The 18,288-nt window shown below is 43.7% G+C and overlaps 1 protein-coding gene and 3 non-coding genes across 4 annotated transcripts in view; all 4 read left to right on the top strand.

The window, feature by feature from the left end:
- LOC139235446 (probable G-protein coupled receptor 139) overlaps positions 1-18,288 on the top strand; it is a 71,319-nt gene that overhangs the window by 33,170 nt on the left and 19,861 nt on the right. The window lies entirely within an intron of this gene.
- trnat-ggu (transfer RNA threonine (anticodon GGU)) lies at positions 6,818-6,900 on the top strand. Its single transcript has one exon. It is a non-coding gene; the product is annotated as a tRNA-Thr (tRNA).
- trnal-uaa (transfer RNA leucine (anticodon UAA)) lies at positions 15,168-15,250 on the top strand. Its single transcript has one exon. It is a non-coding gene; the product is annotated as a tRNA-Leu (tRNA).
- Positions 17,569-17,651, top strand: trnal-uaa (transfer RNA leucine (anticodon UAA)). Its single transcript has one exon. It is a non-coding gene; the product is annotated as a tRNA-Leu (tRNA).

Raw genomic sequence — 18,288 nt, 5'->3', positions numbered from 1 at the left:
TATGACATTCTGAACCGATAAAGAAATGGAATCGTGAAATGTATCTGTGTCTCTCAGTCTCTGCCTCACTCTCTACCTCTGTCTCTTTAGAGATCTGTGCATGTGTTTGCGTGTTTGAGTCTTTGTCTCCCTCACGCTGCCTCTCTCTGACTCACTCTGTCTTTCCCTGTTTTTCTGTTTGTCTCGATCTCTCAATCTGCCCGTGTCTTTCTCACAGTGTCCAGTTCTGTTCCAAAGGGATTCTCACAGTCTCTCCGTCTGACTGTCTCTCTCTTTCCCATCATCACTGTCTGTCGATGTCTCTGCCTGTCTGTCTCTCTTTGCCTGTCTCTGTTCGACCCTGTCTCTAACCTGTTGAGTATTTCCATCATTTTCTGTTTTTATATCTGTCTCTCGCTCTCACCTCTCACTATATCTCTCTCTCTCTCTCTTTGACGCTCCCTTTTTCCATGTCTTTGTCTTTGTCTCTGGCTTTCCTGTACTCTTTGCCTCCCTCTCTTTATTGAGCACACACACACACATATCTGTGTATGCGTGTGTTTGATTCTTTGTTTCACTCAGTCTGCCTATCCCTCTCAGTCTCACACTTGCTCTCTCTCTATTTCTCTAGCTCGCTGTCTGTCTCTCCCTGTTCCTGTTTTTGTATCTGTCTCTCAATGTGTCTGTCTCTTTCTCATGGTGTCTAGTTCTTTTCACAGCTCGATTCCTGCTGTCTCAAAATCTACACCCGTCAGTACCTCGTTAGTATAGTCGTGAGTATCCCCACCTGTCATGCGGGAGGAAGCATTTTCGAAATGTAGAATTGTACTTCTGTTATTCGGTATAGATTCATATTAAAAGTTCCAGAGCAACATAGAAGAGTAAAAATACAGCAAGACGATATTGGCTCTTCCAGATTTTTAGGAAACGGAGACTTTTTCAGGACTCTGTGGTGTTCTGATGCAGAGAGATGGATGATTGAGTTATATCTTAGTAACATTTAAAAACACGCAGACGCAGTAATCGTGGCCGAGTGGTTAAGGCGATGGACTAGATATCCCTTGGAGTTTACCCGCGCAGGTTCGAATCCTGCCGACTACGGATTTCAGCATTTTTCATTCAATTTCAAACTTTAACCAGGTCCCTGCAAAACGGATCCTGAGTTGGATGGAATAACGTCCCACACCTTTCAACACTGACATGTTATTCTCATTTTCATTAATCTGCAATATTTACGATACATACGGATTGAAAAACGCAAAAATCAGCTAAATTACCGACAGTGATTCAGCCTGTCTATCCCTCTATATGTCTAAGGCACTCTGTGTATGTCCATTGGTGCATCTATATTTTTGGTTATGTATGCGTGTGTGTCTCTGTGTCTGTCTATCTGTGTATATGTCTCTGTGTATGCGCAACTGTCTGCGGATATCATCACCATGAATTTGGTATGTCCTGGAACTTTTAAAAAAGATTTGGGGAAAATAATACGGTTGTGACATTCGATATCGGCTTTGCTTCAGCGACAGCATTTTCGACTTCATAGAAACATAGAAACATAGAAACATAGAAAATTGGTTCAGGAGCAGGCCATTCAGCCCTTCTAGCCTGCACCGCCATTCAATGAGTTCATGGCTGAACATGAAACTTCAGTACCCCCTTCCTGCTTTCTCGCCATAACCCTTGATCCCCCGAGTAGTAAGGACTTCATCTAACTCCCTTTTGAATATATTTAGTGAATTGGCCTCAACTACTTTCTGTGGTAGAGAATTCCACAGGTTCACCACTCTCTGGGTGAAGAAGTTTCTCCTCATCTCGGTCCTAAATGGCTTACCCCTTATCGTCAGACTGTGACCCCTGGTTCTGGACTTCCCCAACATTGGGAACATTCTTTCGGCATCTAACCTGTCTAAACCCGTCAGAATTTTAAACGTTTCTATGAGGTCCCCTCTCATTCTTCTGAACTCCAGTGAATACAAGCCCAGTTGATCCAATCTTTCTTGATAGGTCAGTCCCGCCATCCCGGGAATCAGTCTGGTGAACCTTCGCTGCACTCCCTCAATAGCAAGAATGTCCTTCCTCAAGTTAGGAGACCAAAACTGTACACAATACTCCAGGTGTGGCCTCACCAAGGCCCTGTACAACTGTAGCAACACCTCCCTGCCCCTGTATTCAAATCCCCTCGCTATGAAGGCCAACATGCCATTTGCTTTCTTAACCGCCTGCTGTACCTGCATGCCAACCTTCAATGACTGATGTACCATGACACCCAGGTCTCGTTGCACCTTCCCTTTTCCTAATCTGTCACCATTCAGATAATAGTCTGTCTCTCTGTTTTTACCACCAAAGTGGATAACCTCACATTTATCCACATTATACTTCATCTGCCATGCATTTGCCCACTCACCTAACCTATCCAAGTCACTCTGCAGCTTAATAGCATCCTCCTCGCAGCTCACACTGCCACCCAACTTAGTATCATCCGCAAATTTGGAGATACTGCATTTAATCCCCTCGTCTACACAGAACCTTGCGGCACTCCACTAGTCACTTCCTGCCATTCTGAAAAGTACCCGTTTACTCCTACTCTTTGCTTCCTGTCTGACAACCAGTTCTCAATCCACGTCAGCACACTACCCCCAATCCCATGTGCTTTAACTTTGCACATAAATCTCTTGTGTGGGACCTTGTCGAAAGCCTTCTGAAAGTCCAAATATACCACATCAACTGGTTCTCCTTTGTCCACTTTACTGGAAACATCCTCAAAAAATTCCAGAAGATTTGTCAAGCATGATTTCCCTTTCACAAATCCATGCTGACTTGGACCTATCATGTCACCATTTTCCAGATGCACTGCTATGACATCCCACTCCTGAGACTTGAGCATATAATCTTGGTTGACACTCAAGTGCAGTACTTGGGGAATTTTGCATTGTTGAAGATGTTGACTTTCGGATGAAATGTTAAATTGAAGCTCCATCTGCTCTCTCAGGTGAATGTGAATGTTCCGACAGCATTATTCGATAAAGAGTACTGAGTTGCCCCCATGTCACTTTTATATAAATATTCTGAAATGCTCACTGAAAACCTGTGTGTATGCGTGTGTCTGTGAGGGTGGAGCTCAAGCCCAGATTCTCACAGAGACAGAATGTGAAGGTTCACAAGTCCAGAATGGCCGAGTGTATAAGTCGTTGCATTTAAGATCCAATGGGGTTATAGTTACGTGGGTTCGAACCCCACTCCTGGTTACTCTTGAATTTAACACCGATTTTCTCCCATCCTGCTCAGTGATACCCTCATGCCTTCTGTTGAAACTGTAACTCTGTCACATTCTCAACTGACCAAGAAATGGGATTGTGAAGTGCCTCTCACTCTATGTCTTTAGAGAGCTCTGTATATCTTTACGTGTTTGAGTCTCTGACTCAATGTGTCTGAGGACCAACAAGCTGAATTCAGGGAGCCAGGAGTTAAATTAAAAAGTAGGATTTCAAAAGTCGCAAACTCATAATTGCTACCAGCGCCACCTGCTAGTCGGAGCAGGAATCGCAGGATAGCTCAGATGAATACGTGGCTTGAAGTGTGGTGCAGATGGGAGGGATTCATGTTCTGGGACTTTGGAACCGGTTCTGCGGGAGGTGGGACCAGAACAAAACCGGATGGTCTGCACCTGGGCAGGACCAGAACCAATGTTCAAGGGGGGGTGCATGCTAGCGTTCTGGGGAGGGTTTAAAGTAATATGGCAGGGCGACGGTAGACAGAGGGAAGTAGAATGGGCGCAGAAGTGAAAGAATAAAAGTAAAGGTGGAGGGCAGAGAAACCCACGGCAAAAATCAAATAGGGCCACTTTACAGCAAAATTCTAAAGGGTCAACGTGTGTTAAAATAACAAGCCTGGAGGTTCTGTGCCTCATTGCGAGGAGTATTCGTAATAAGCTGAACGAATTAACTGCACAAGCAGCAATTACTGAATATGAAATAATTGACATCACGGAGACATGGCTCCAGGGTGACCAAGGCTGGGAATTCAACATTCAGGAAGCATAGACAGAAATGAAAAGGTGGTAGGGTAGCGTTGCTGGTTAAAGAGGAAATTAAGGCAATAGTGAGGAAATTAAGGCAATAGTAAGGAACGACATTAGCTTGGATGATGTGGAATATGAATGGGTGGAGCTGCGGTATACCAAAGGGAAGAAAACGCAAGTGGAGTTGTGTACAGATCAGCAGACAGTAGTAGTGAGGTTGGGGACAGCATCAAACAAGAAATTAGGGATGTGTGCCATAAAGATACAGCTGTTATCAAGGGCGACTTTACTTTACATGTAGATTGGGCTAACCAAACAGGTAGCAATATGGTGGAGTAGTATTTCCTCGAGCGTATTAGGGATGGTTTTCTCACTCAGTATATCGAGGGATCATCTAGAGGGCTGGCCATCCTAGACTGGGTGATGTGTAATGAGAAAGGACCAATTAGCAATCTTGTTGTGCGAGGCCCCTTGGGAAAGAGTGACCATAATAAGGTAGAATTCTTTATTAAGGTGGCGAGTGACACAGTTAATTCAGAGACTAGGGTCCTGAATTTAAGGAAAGATAACTTCGATGGTATGAGGCGTGAATTTGCTAGAATAGACTGGCGAATGATACTTAAAGGGTTGAAGGTGGATAGGCCATGGCAAACATTTAAAGATCAAATGGATGAACTTCAACAATTGTATTTCCCTGTCTGGAGTAAAAATAAAACGGGGAATGTGGCTCAACCGTGGCTAACAAAGGAAATTAAGGATAGTGTTAAATCCAGGGAAGAAGCATATAAATTGGCCAGAAAAAGCTTCAACCTGAGGACTGGGAGGAATTTAGAATTCGGCAGAGGAGGACAAAGGGTTTAATTAGGAGGGGGAACATAGATTATGAGAGGAATCTTGCTGGGAGCATAATAAAGTTCGATAGATATGTGAAGACAAAAAGATTAGAGAAGACAAACGTAGGTCCCTTGCAATCAGATTCAGGTGAATTTATAATGGGGAAGAAGGCAATTGTAGACCTGTTGAACAATCACTTTGATTCTGTCTTCATGAAGGAAGAAACGCATAACCTTCCAGAAATACTAGGGCACCAAGGATCTAGCGAGAAGGAGGAACTGAAGGAAATCCTTATCAGTCAGGTAATTGTGTTCGGGAAATTGATGGGATTGAAGGCCGATAAATCCCCGGGGCCTGATAGTCTGCATTGGAAAGTACTTAAGGAAGTGGCCCTAGAAATAGCGGATGATCATTTTCGAATAATCTATCGACTCTAGATCAGTTCATATGAACTGAAGGGTAAATAATGTAACACCACATTTTAAAAAAGGAGGGAGATAGAAAGCGGATAATTACAGACCGGTTAGCCTGACATCAGTAGTGGGGAAAATGTACGAATCAATTTATTAAAGATGAAATAGCAGCGCATTTGGAAAGCAGTGACAGGATCGGTCCAAGCTGCATGAATATATGAATGAGAAATCAAGCTTGACAAAACTTCTGGAATTATTTGAGGATGTAGCTAGTATAATGGACAAGGGCAACCAGTGGATGTGGTGTATTTGGACTTTCAAAAGGCTTTCAACAAGGTCCCACACACGTATTGGTGTTCAAAGTTAAAGCACATGGTCTTGGGGGTAATGTACTGACGTGGATAGAGAACTGGTTGGCAGACAGAAAGCAGAGAGTCGGGATAAACGGTCCTTTTCAGAAAAGCAGGCAGTGACTAGTGGGGTGCCACAGCGCTCAGTGCTAGGATCCCAGCTATTTACAATATACATTAATGATTTAGATGAAGGAATTGAGTGTAATATCTTCAAGTTTGCAGATGATACTAACAGGGTGGCGGTGTGAGCTGTGAGGAGGACGCTAAGAGGCTGCAGGGTGACTTGGACCGGTTAGGTGACAGGGCAAATGCATGGCAGATGCAGTATAATGTGGATAAATATGAGGTTATCCACTTTAGTGGCAAAAACACGAAGGCAGAATATTATCTGTATGGCAGCAGATTTGGAAAACGAGAGCTGCAACGAGACCTGGGTGTCATGGTACATCAATAATTGAAAGCTGGCATGCAGTTCCAGCAGGCATGAAGAAGGCAAATGGTATGTTGGCCTTCATAGCTAGGGGATTTGAGTATCGGCGCAGGGAGGTCTTACTGCAGTTGTACAGGACCTTTGTGAGACCTCACCTGGAATATTGTGTTCAGTTTTGTTCTCGTAATCTGAGGAAGGTCTTTCTTGCTATTGAGGGAGTGCAGCAAAGGTTTACCTGACTGATTCCCGGGATGGCAGGACTGACATATGAGGAGAGATTGAATCGACTGTGTCTCTGTGTCTGTCTATCTGTATATATGTCTCTGTGTATGTGCAACTGTCTGTGGAAATCATCACCGTGAACTTGGTATGTCCTGGAACTTAAAAAAAAAGACTTGGGGAAAGTAATACGGCTGTGAACTTTTGTCTCAGCTTTGGTTCAGTGGCAGCATTCTCGACTGAATCAGGAGTTTGTGTGTTCAAGTCGCACTCCTGAGACTTGAGCATATAATCTTTGCTAACACTCAACTGCAGGACTTGGGGAATTTTGCATTGTTGAAGCTGTTGACATTCGGATGAAATGTTAAATTGAAGCTCCGTCTGCGCACTCGGGTGGATGTGAGAGGTCCCAGAGCATCACTTCAAAAAGAAGAGCAGAGTTGCCCCCGTGTCAATATTGCTAAAAATGATCGGAAATGCTCCCTGAAACCCGATGTGCATGTGTGTGGCTGTGGGGGTGGAGATGAAGCCCAGATTCTCACAGAGACAGAATCCAATTGCTGACAGGACCAGGATGGCCGAGTGGTTAAGGCGTTGGGCTGGTGATCCAATGGGTTTTTACGCTCGTGGGTTCGTATCCCAGTCCTGGTGATTGCTTAATTAAACAAAGAATTTTTTCCCATCCTGCTCAGTGAAACCCGAATTTCATCTGTTGCATTTGCATTTTTCTGTAACTCGGTGACACTCTGAGCAGATAATGAAATGAAATTGTGCAATGTATCTGTGTCGCTAAGTCTCTGCCTCTCTCTCCCTTTAGAGAGCTGTGTATGTGTTTGTGTATTTGAATCTTTGTCTCTCTCAGTCTGCCTCTCTCTGATTCACTCTGTCTGTCCCTTTTACTTTGTTTGTCTCTGTCTCTCAATCTGTCTCTTTCTCACGGTGTCAAGTTCTGTTCCAAATGGATTCTCTCAGACTATCTGTCTGACTGTCTCTCCCTTTCCATCATCTCTGTCTGTCCATGTCTTTGCCTGTCTCTATTACTCCCTGCCTCTAACCTGATGAGTATTTCCATCATTTTCTGTTTTTGCCTCTTTGTCTCTCTCTCTATCTGTCTTTTTCTCTATCTGTCTCCCTCTTTGTCTCTCTCTTTGTCCCTGGCTTTTTCTTTTCATTCCATCACTATTTGCCTCCCTCTCTTTTTGGAGCACGCAAACATATCTCTGTGTATGTATGTTTTCAAGTCTTTGTCTCACTCAGTCTGACCCTCCGTCTCAGTCTCAAACTTTCTGTCTCTCTCTGTCTCTATCTCACTTTCTGTCACTCCCTGTTTCCCTGTTTGTCTCTGTTTCTCAATGTGTCTCTGTCTTTCTCACGGTGTCCAGTTCTGTTCCAATCGGATTCTCTCAGTCTCTCTTTCTGACTGTCTCACTCTTTCCCATCATCTCTGTCTGTCTATGTCTCTGCCTGTCTGTATCTCTTTATCTGTCTCTGTTCGTCCCTGTCTCTAACCTGATAAGAGTTTCCATCATTTTCTGCTTTTGTCTCTATCTCTCTCTCTCTATCTGTATCTCTCCTTGTCACTGTATTTATCATTGTCGTTCTCTCATTCTATCACTCTCTCTCTTAATAGATCACACACACAGACCTCTGTATATGTATGTGTTTGAGTCTTTTTCTCACTCAGTCTGCCTCTCCTTCTCAGTCTCACACTTTATGTCTCTCGTTGTCTCTATCTCGCTGTCTGTCTCTCCCTGTTTGTCGGTTTGCCTCTGTCTCTCAATGTGTCTGTCGACTTTTCATGGTGTCCAGTTCTATTCACAACTCGATTCCTGCTCTGACAGAACTGATGCTCGTCAGTTTCTCGTTTGTATCGTGGTGAGCATCCCCGCCTGTCACGAGGAGTCCATGGATCAATTCCCCGATGGGGAGGCAGTTGTTTCAAAATGTTGAATTTTACTTCTGTTTCTTGGAAGAGATTCATATTAAAAAGTTCCAGAGCAATATAGAACTGTAAAAATACAGGTAGAGGAGATTGCCTCTTCCTGATTTTGAACAAACGGAGACTTTTTCATGATTCTTTGGCCGTCTGCTGCACAGAGATGGATGACTGAGTTGTTTCTGCGTAACGTTCAAGGAGGCAGAAATGCATTAGTCGTGACCGAGTGGTTAAGGCGATGAACTCGAAATCCATTGAGTTTTCCCCATGCAGGTTCGAATCCTGCAGACTTCGATACCCAGCATTTTTCATTGCATTTCACAATTTAACCATGTCTCTACAAAACTGATCCTGAGATAGGTGGAATAACATCCCACACCTTTCAACACTGACATCTCTTTCTGATTTTTATTAATCTGCAATATTAAAGATACATACGGATAGAAAAACGCAAAAAGCTGTCAAAGTTTCTACAGTGATTCAGACTGCCTATCCTTCTATATGTCTAAGGCATCGGTGCATCTCCGTTGGTGCGTGTAACTGTCTGTGGAAATCACCACCATGAATTTGGTATGTCCTGGAACTTATAAAAAAGAATTGGGAAAAATAATACTGTTGTGAACTTTGGTATCGGCTTTGATGCAGTGGCAGCAGTCTCGACTGAATCAGGAGTTTGTGTGTTCAATTCCCACTCCTGAGACTTAAGCATATAATCTTGGCTAACACTCTAGTGCAGCACTTGGGGAATTTTGCATTGTTGAAGCTGTTGACGTTCGGATGAAATGTTAAATTGAAGCTCCGTCTGCACCCTCGTATGGATGTGAAACATCCCAGAGCATTACTCGAAAAAGAATAGGAGAGTTGCCCCCGTGTCAATATTACTAAAAATGTTCGTAAATGCTCACTGAAAAACGATGTGTATGTGTGTGTCTGTGGGAGTGGGGTTGAATCCAGATTCTCGCAGAGACAGAATCCAGATTGTGACAGGTCCAGGATGGCCGCGTGGTTAAGGCGGTGGCTTTAAAATTCAATGGACTTTTCCCGCGTGGGTTTGTACCCTACTCCTGGTATCTCTTTAATTTAACACGGATTTCCTCCCATTCCGATCAGTGATACCGGATTTTCATCTGTTGAATCTGCAATTTTCTGTACCCATGTGACACTCTGAGCCGATAATGAAATGAAATTGTGAAATGTATCTGTGTCGCTCGGTCTCTGCCTCTCTCTCTCTTTCGAGAGCTGTGTATGCGTTTGTATGTTTGAGTCTTTGTCTCAATCTGTCTGTCCCTGTTTCTCGATTTGTCTCTGTCTCTCAATCTGTCTCTTTCTCACGGTGTCCACGTATGTCCCAATGGGATTCTCTCAGACTCTTTGTCTGACTGGCTCTCTCTTTCCCATCATTTCTGTCTGACCATGTCTTTGCCTGCCTCTGTTCGTCCCTATCTCTAACCTGATAAGTATTTCCATCATTTTCATTTTTTGTCTCTATCTCTCTCTCGCGATCTGTCTCTCTCCTTGTCACTGTCTTTATCATTGTCTTTCTCTCACTCTTTCCCTCTCTTTCTTTATAAATCACACACACACATCTCTGTATATGTTTGTATTTGAGTCTTTTTCTCACTCAGTCTGCCTCAGACTCAGACTTTCTGTCTCACGTTGTCTCTATCTCGTTGTCTGTCTCTCCCTGTTTGTCGGTTTGTCTCTGTCTCTCAATACGTTGGTCGGCTTCTCATGGTGTCCAGTTCTGTTCACATCTCGATTCCAGGTCTGACAGAGCCACTATCTGTCAGCTCCTCGTTAGTATAGTGGTGAGTATCCCTGCCTGTCATGCGGGAGACTGGGGTTCAATTCGCCGACGAGGAGGCAGTTGTTTCAAATATACAAAGTTTTACTTTTGTTTCTTGGTATCGACTCATGTTAAAAAGTTCCAGAGCAGATAGAACATTAAAAATACAGCAAGATCAGATTGCTACTTCCAGATTTTTAGCAAACGGAGACTGTTTCAGGATTCTGTGGCCGTCTGCTGCACAGAAATGGATGACTGAGTTTTATCTGAGTAACATTTAAAGAGGCAGCGGACCAGTAGTTGTGGCCGAGTGGTTAAGACGATGGACTGAAAATCCATTGGGGTTTCCCCGTGCAGATTTGATTCCGGCCGACTGCGTTTCTCAGCATATTTCATTCTGTTTGATAATTTAACCAGGTTCATGCAAAACTGATTCTGAGATAGATGGAACAAAAGCCAGCCAAAGTAGCGACAGTGAACCTGCCTGTCTATCCATCTATTTGTATAAGGCACTCTGTGTATATCTTGATCTGGGTGTCATGGTACATCAGTCATTGAAAGTTGGCACGCAGGTGCAGCAGGCGGTGAAGCAGGCAAATGGCATGTTCGCCTTCATAGCTGGGTGATTTGAGTACAGGAGCAGGGAGGTCTGACTGCAGTTGTACAGAGCCTTGGTGGGGTCACACCTGCAATATTGTGTTTAGTTTTGTTCTCACAATCTGAGGAAGGACGTCCTTGCTATTGAGGGAGTACAGCGAAGATTCACCAGCTTGATTCCCGGGATGGCAGGACTGACATATGAGGAGAGACTGGATCAACTGGGCTGGTATCCACTGGAGTTTAGAAGAATGAGAGGCGCTCCCATAGAAATATATAACATTCTGACGAGATTGGACAGGTTAGAGGCGGGTAGAATGTTCCCATTTCTGTGGAATTCGAGAACCAAGGGTGACAGTGTAAGATTAAGTGGTAAGGTATTTAGGACCGAAATGAGGAGAAACTTCTTCACACTGGCATTCTCTACCGCAGAACGTTGTTGAGGCCAGATCGTTAGATATATTCAAAACGGAGTTAGATATGGCCCTTACGGCTAAAGGGATCAAGGGGTATGGAGAGAAAGCAGGAAAGGGGTACTGAGGTTGAATGATCAGCCATGATCTTATTGAATGATGGTGCAGGCTCGAAGGGCCGAATCGCCTACTCCTGCAACTACTTTATTTGTTTCTATGTTTCTATGTTGATGCGTGTATATTTTTGGTTATTGTGTGTGTGTGTGTCTGTGTATGTCTGTCTGTATGCATGTCTCTGTGTATGTGCAACTGTCTATGGAAATCATCAGCATGAATTTGGTGCGTCCTGGAAATTTTAAAAAGCTTCGGGAAAATAATACGGTTGTGATCTTTGGTATCGGCTTTTTTTCAGTGGCTCCATTCTCGACTGAATCAGGAGGTAGTGTGTGTCAGTCGCACTCCTGAGACTTGAGCACGTCATCTTGGCTGACACTCAAATGCAGTGCTTGGGGAATTTTGCATTGTTGAAGCTGTTGACATTCGGATGAAATGTTAAATTGAAGCTTCATCTGCACACTCGGGTGGATGTGAAAGGTCCCATAGCCTTCTCATGGTGTCCAGTTCTATTCACAGCTCGAATATTGCTTTGACAAAACCCATGCGCATCAAATCCTCGTGGGAAAGTGGTGAATATCCCCGCCTGTCACACGGGAGACCACGGTTCAATTCCCCAACGGGGAGGCTGCATTTTACAAAAGGCAGAATTTTGCTTCTGTTTCTTGGTATAGATTCATATTAAAAAGTTCCAAAGCAATATAGAGCAGCAAAAATACAGCCTCTTCCAGATTTTTAGCAAACGGTGACTTTTTCACTATTCTGTGGCCGTCTGCTGCACAGAGATGGATGGTTGAGTTTTAACTGAGCAACATTAAAAAAGGCAGCGAGCCAGTAGTCGTGGCCCATTGGTTAAGGCCATAGACTAAAAATCCATTCGGGTTTCCCCGCATAGATTTGAATCCTGCCGACTCCGTTTCTCAACATATTTCATTCTGTTTGACAATTTAAACAGGTCACTGCAAAACTGATTCTGAGATAGACGGAACAACGTCCCACACCTTTCAATGCTGCCGCTATTTTCTTTCTTTCATTAATCTGCAATATTCACGATAAATACGGATAGAAAATCGCAAAAATCAGCCAAAGTTGCGACAGTGATTCAGCCTGTCTATCCCTCGAGATGTCTAAGGCATCTGTGCATGTCCGTTGGTGCTTGTAAATTTTTGTGTGTGTGTCTCTGTGTCTGTCTATCTGTAAAAATGTCTATGTGTATGTGCAACTGTCTGTGGAAATCATCACCATGAATTTGGTATGTTCTGGAACTTAAAAAAAAGACTTGGGAAAGTAATATGGCTGTGAACTTTTGTCTCAGCTTTGGTTCAGTGGCAGCATTCTTGACTCAATCATGAGTTTGTGTGTTCAAGTCGCACTCCTGAGACTTGAGCATATAATCTTGGCTAACACTCAACTGCAGCATTTGGGGAATTTTGCATTGTTGAAACTGTTGACTTTCGGATGAAATGGTAAATTGAAGCTCCGTCTGCGCACTCAGGTGGTTGTGAGAGGTCACAGTGCATTACTCGAAAAAGAATAGGAGAGTTGCCCCCGTGTCAATATTCCGAAAAATGTTCGGAAATGCTCCCTGAAACCCGATGTGTTTGTGTGTGTCTGTGGAGGTGGAGTTGAAGCCCAGATTCTCACATGGACAGAATCCAATCGCTGACGGCACCAGGTTGGCCGAGTGGTTAAGGCGTTGTGCTTAAGATCCGATGGGGTTATACCTGCGTGGGTTTGAACCCCACTCCTGGTAATTGCTTAATTAAACAGTGATATCTCCCATTCTGCTCAGTGATAACTGATTTTCATCTGTTGCATTTGCATTTTTCTGCAGCTCGGTGACAATCTGAGCAGATAATGAAATGAAATTGTGAAATGTATCTGTATCGCTCAGTCTCTGCCTCTCGCTCTGTATTTAGAGAGCTGTATATGTATTTGTGTGTTTGAGTCTTTGTCTCTCTCAGTCTGCCTCTCTCTGATTCACTCTGTCTGTCCCTGTTTCTCTGTTTGTCTCTGTCTCTCAATCTGTCTCCTTCACACAGGATCCAGTTCTGTTCCAATGGGATTCTGTCATACTCTCTGTCTGACTGTCTCGTTCTTTCCCATCATCTATGTCTTTGCCTGTCTCTGCTCGTCCCTGTCTCTAACCTGATGAGTATTTCCATCATTTTCTGTTTTTGTCTCGATGTCTCTCTCTCTCTATTTATCTTGCTCTCTATCTGTCTCCCTCTTTGTCTCTCTCCTTGTCCCTGTCTTTCTCTCACTCTTTCCCTCCCTCTCTTTATAAATCACACAAACACATCTCTGTATATGTATGTGTTTGAGTCTTTGCCTCACTCAGTCTGACCCTAACTCTCAGTCTCAAACTTTCTGTCTCTCTCTGTCTCTACCTCGCTGTCTGTATCTCCATGTTTTGCTGTTTGTCTCTGTCTCTCAATGTGCCTGTCTCTTTCTCACGGTGTCCAGTTGTGTTCCAATGGGATTCTCTCAGTCTCTGTCTGACTGTCTCACTCTTTCCCATCATCTCTGTCTATCTATGCCTCTGCCTGCCTGTCTCTCTTTGCCTGTCGCTGGTAGTTCCTGTCTCTAACCTGCTAAGAATTTCCAACATTTTCTTTTTATTTCTTTGTCACTCTGTCTATCGGTCGCTCTCTCTCCATCTGTCTCTCTCCTTGTCACTTTCTTTATGATTGTCTTTTTCTCACTCTTTCCCTCTTTCTCTTTATAGATCACACACACAGATCTCTTTAGATGTATGTGTTTGAGAGTCTTTTTCTCACTCAGTCTGCCTCTCGTTTTCAGTCTCACACTTGCTGTCTCTCGTTGTCTCGATCTCGCTGTTTGTCTCTCCCTGTTTGTCGGTTTGTCTCTGTCTCGCAATGTGTCTGTCGACTTCACATGGTGTCCAGTTCTATTCACAGCTCGAATATTGCTTTGACAAAACCCAAGCGCATCAATTCCTCGTGGGAAAGAGGTGAATATCCCCGCCTGTCACTCGGGAGACCACGGTTCAATTTCCTAACGGGGAGGCTGCATTTTACAAAAGGCAGAATTTTGCTTCTGTTTCTTGGTATAGATTCATATTAAAAAGTTCCAGAGCAATATAGAGCAGCAAAAATACTGCCTCTTCCAGATTTTTAGCAAACGGTGACTTTTTCACTATTCTGTGGCCGTCTGCTGCACAGAGATGGCTGTTTGAGTTTTAACTGAGTAACATTTAAAAATGCAGCGAGCCAGTAGTCGTGGCCCATTGGTTAAGGCCATAGACTAAAAATCCATTCGGGTTTCCCCGCATAGATTTGAATCCTGCCGACTCCGTTTCTCAGCATATTTCATTCTGTTTGACAATTTAACCAGGTCCCTGCAAAACTGATTCTGAGATAGACGGAACAACGTCCCACACCTTTCAATGCCGCCGCTATTTTCTTTCTTTCATTAATCTGCAATATTCACGATGCATACGGATAGAAAATCGCAAAAATCAGCCAAAGTTGCGACAGTGATTCAGCCTGTCTATCCCTCGAGATGTCTAAGGCATCTGTGCATGTCCGTTGGTGAGTGTAAATTTTTGCGTGTGTGTCTCTGTGTCTGTCTATCTGAAAAAATGTCTATGCGTATGTGCAACTGTCTGTGTAAATCATCACCATGAATTTGGTATGTCCTGGAACTTAAAAAAAAGACTTGGGAAAGTAATATGGCTGTGAACTTTTGTCTCAGCTTTGGTTCAGTGGCAGCATTCTTGACTGAATCAGGAGTTTGTGTGTTCAAGTCGCACTCCTGAGACTTGAGCATATAATCTTGGCTAACACTCAACTGCATCATTTGGGGAATTTTGCAGTGTTGAAACTGTTGACTTTCGGATGAAATCTTAAATTGAAGCTCCGTCTGCGCACTCGGGTGGTTGTTGGAGGTCCCAGAGCATTACTCGAAAAAGAATAGGAGAGTTGTCCCCGTGTCAATATTCCGAAAAATGTTCGGAAATACTCCCTGAAACCCGATGTGTTTGTGTGTGTCTGTGGAGGTGGAGTTGAAGCCCAGATTCTCACATAGACAGAATCCAATCGCTGACGGCACCAGGATGGCCGAGTGGTTAAGGCGTTGGGCTTAAGATCCAATGGGTTTATACCCGCGTGGGTTCGAACCCCACTCCTGGTAATTATTAATTAAACAGTGATTTCTCCCATTCTGCTCAGTGGTAACTGATTTTCATCTGTTGCATTTGCATTTTTCTGCAGCTCGGTGACAATCTGAGCAGATAATGAAATGAAATTGTGAAATGTATCTGCTTCGCTCAGTCTCTGCCTCTCGCTCTGTCTTTAGAGAGCTGTGTATGTATTTGTGTGTTTGATTCTTTGTCTCTCTCAGTCTGCCTCTCTCTGATTCACTCTGTCTGTCCCTGTTTCTCTGTTTGTCTCTGTCTCTCAATCTGTCTCCTTCACACGGTATCCAGTTCTGTTCCAATGGGATTCTGTCATACTCTCTGTCTGACTGTCTCGTTCTTTCCCATCATCGCTGTCTTTGCCTGTCTCTGCTCGTCCCTGTCTCTAACCTGATGAGTATTTCCATCATTTTCTGTTTTTGTCTCGATGTCTCTCTCTCTCTATTTATCTTGCTCTCTATCTGTCTCCCTCTTTGTCGCTCTCCTTGTCCCTGTCTTTCTCTCACTCTTTCCCTCCAACTCTTTATAAATCAGACAAACACATCTCTGTATATGTATGTGTTTGAGTCTTTGCCTCACTCAGTCTGACCCTAACTCTCAGTCTCAAACTTTCTGTCTCTCTCTGTCTCTACCTCGCTGTCTGTTTCTCCCTGTTTTGCTGTTTGTCTCTGTCTCTCAATGTGCCTGTCTCTTTCTCACGGTGTCCAGTTGTGTTCCAATGGGATTCTCTCAGTCTCTCTGTCTGACTGTCTCACTCTTTCCCATCATCTCTGTCTATCTATGTCTCTGCCTGCCTGTCTCTCTTTGCATGTCGCTGGTAGTTCCTGTCTCTAACCTGCTGAGAATTTCCAACATTTTCTTTTTATTTCTTTGTCTCTCTGTCTATCTGTCGCTCTCTCTCCATCTGTCTCTCTCCTTGTCACTTTCTTTATGATTGTCTTTCTCTCACTCTTTCCCTCTTTCTCTTTATAGATCATACACAGATCTCTTTAGATGTATGTGTTTGAGAGTCTTTTTCTCACTCAGTCTGCCTCTCGTTTTCAGTCTCACACTTGCTGTCTCTCGTTGTCTCGATCTCGCTGTCTGTCTCTCCCTGTTTGTCGGTTTGTCTCTGTCTCGCAATGTGTCTGTCGACTTCTCATGGTGTCCAGTTCTATTCACAGCTCGAATATTGCTTTGACAAAACCCATGCGCATCAATTCCTCGTGGGAAAGTGGTGAATATCCCCGCCTGTCACACGGGTGACCACGGTTCAATTTCCTAACGGGGAGGCTGCATTTTACAAAAGGCAGAATTTTGCTTCTGTTTCTTGGTATAGATTCATATTAAAAAGTTCCAGAGCAATATAGAGCAGCAAAAATACAGCCTCTTCCAGATTTTTAGCAAACGGTGACTTTTTCACTATTCTGTGGCCGTCTGCTGCAAAGAGATGGATGGTTGAGTTTTAACTGAGTAACATTTAAAAAGGCAATGAGCCAGTAGTCGTGTCCCATTGGTTAAGGCCATAGACTAAAAATCCATTCGGGTTTCCCCGCATAGATTTGAATCCTGCCGACTCCGTTTCTCAGCATATTTCATTCTGTTTGACAATTTAACCAGGGCCCTGCAAAACTGATTCTGAGATAGATGGAACAACGTCCCACACCTTTCAATGCCGCCGCTATTTTCTTTCTTTCATTAATCTGCAATATTCACGATACATACGGATAGAAAATCGCAAAAATCAGTCAAAGTTGCGACAGTGATTCAGCATGTCTATCCCTCGAGATGTCTAAGGCATCTGTGCATGTCCGTTGGTGCGTGTAAATGTTTGTGTGTGTGTCTCTGTGTCTGTCTATCTGAAAAAATGTCTATGTGTATGTGCAACTGTCTGTGGAAATCATCACCATGAATTTGGTATGTCCCGGAACTTAAAAAAAAGACTTGGGAAAGTAATATGGCTGTGAACTTTTGTCTCAGCTTTGGTTCAGTGGCAGCATTCTTGACTGAATCAGGAGTTTGTGTGTTCAAGTCGCACTCCTGAGACTTGAGCATATAATCTTGGCTAACACTCAACTGCAGCATTTGGGGAATTTTGCAGTGTTGAAACTGTTGACTTTCGGATGAAATCTTAAATTGAAGCTCCGTCTGCGCACTCGGGTGGTTGTTGGAGGTCCCAGAGCATTACTCGAAAAAGAATAGGAGAGTTGCCCCCGTTTAAATATTCCGAAAAATGTTCGGAAATACTCCCTGAAACCCGATGTGTTTGTGTGTGTCTGTGGAGGTGGAGTTGAAGCCCAAATTCTCACATAGACAGAATCCAATCACTGACGGTACCAGGATGGCCGAGTGGTTAAGGCGTTGGGCTTAAGATCCAATGGGTTTATACCCGCGTGGGTTCGAACCCCACTCCTGGTAATTATTAATTAAACAGTGATTTCTCCCATTCTGCTCAGTGATAACTGATTTTCATCTGTTGCATTTGCATTTTTCTGCAGCTCGGTGACAATCTGAGCAGATCATGAAATGAAATTGTGAAATGTATCTGTATCGCTCAGTCTCTGCCTCTCGCTCTGTCTTTAGAGAGCTGTGTATGTATTTGTGTGTTTGAGTCTTTGTCTCTCTCAGTCTGCCTCTCTCTGATTCACTCTGTCTGTCCCTGTTTCTCTGTTTGTCTCTGTCTCTCAATCTGTCTCCTTCACACGGTATCCAGTTCTGTTCCAATGGGATTCTGTCATACTCTCTGTCTGACTGTCTCGTTCTTTCCCATCATCGCTGTCTTTGCCTGTCTCTGCTCGTCCCTGTCTCTAACCTGATGAGTATTTCCATCATTTTCTGTTTTTGTCTCGATGTCTCTCTCTATCTATTTATCTTGCTCTCTATCTGTCTCCCTCTTTGTCGCTCTCCTTGTCCCTGTCTTTCTCTCACGCTTTCCCTCCAACTCTTTATAAATCAGACAAACACATCTCTGTATATGTATGTGTTTGAGTCTTTGCCTCACTCAGTCTGACCCTAACTCTCAGTCTCAAACTTTCTGTCTCTCTCTGTCTGTACC

Source organism: Pristiophorus japonicus, chromosome 23 (genome assembly GCF_044704955.1).
Source record: "Pristiophorus japonicus isolate sPriJap1 chromosome 23, sPriJap1.hap1, whole genome shotgun sequence".
NCBI classification, from domain to species: domain Eukaryota; kingdom Metazoa; phylum Chordata; class Chondrichthyes; family Pristiophoridae; genus Pristiophorus; species Pristiophorus japonicus.
This window is presented reverse-complemented; position numbering and strand designations above follow the sequence as displayed.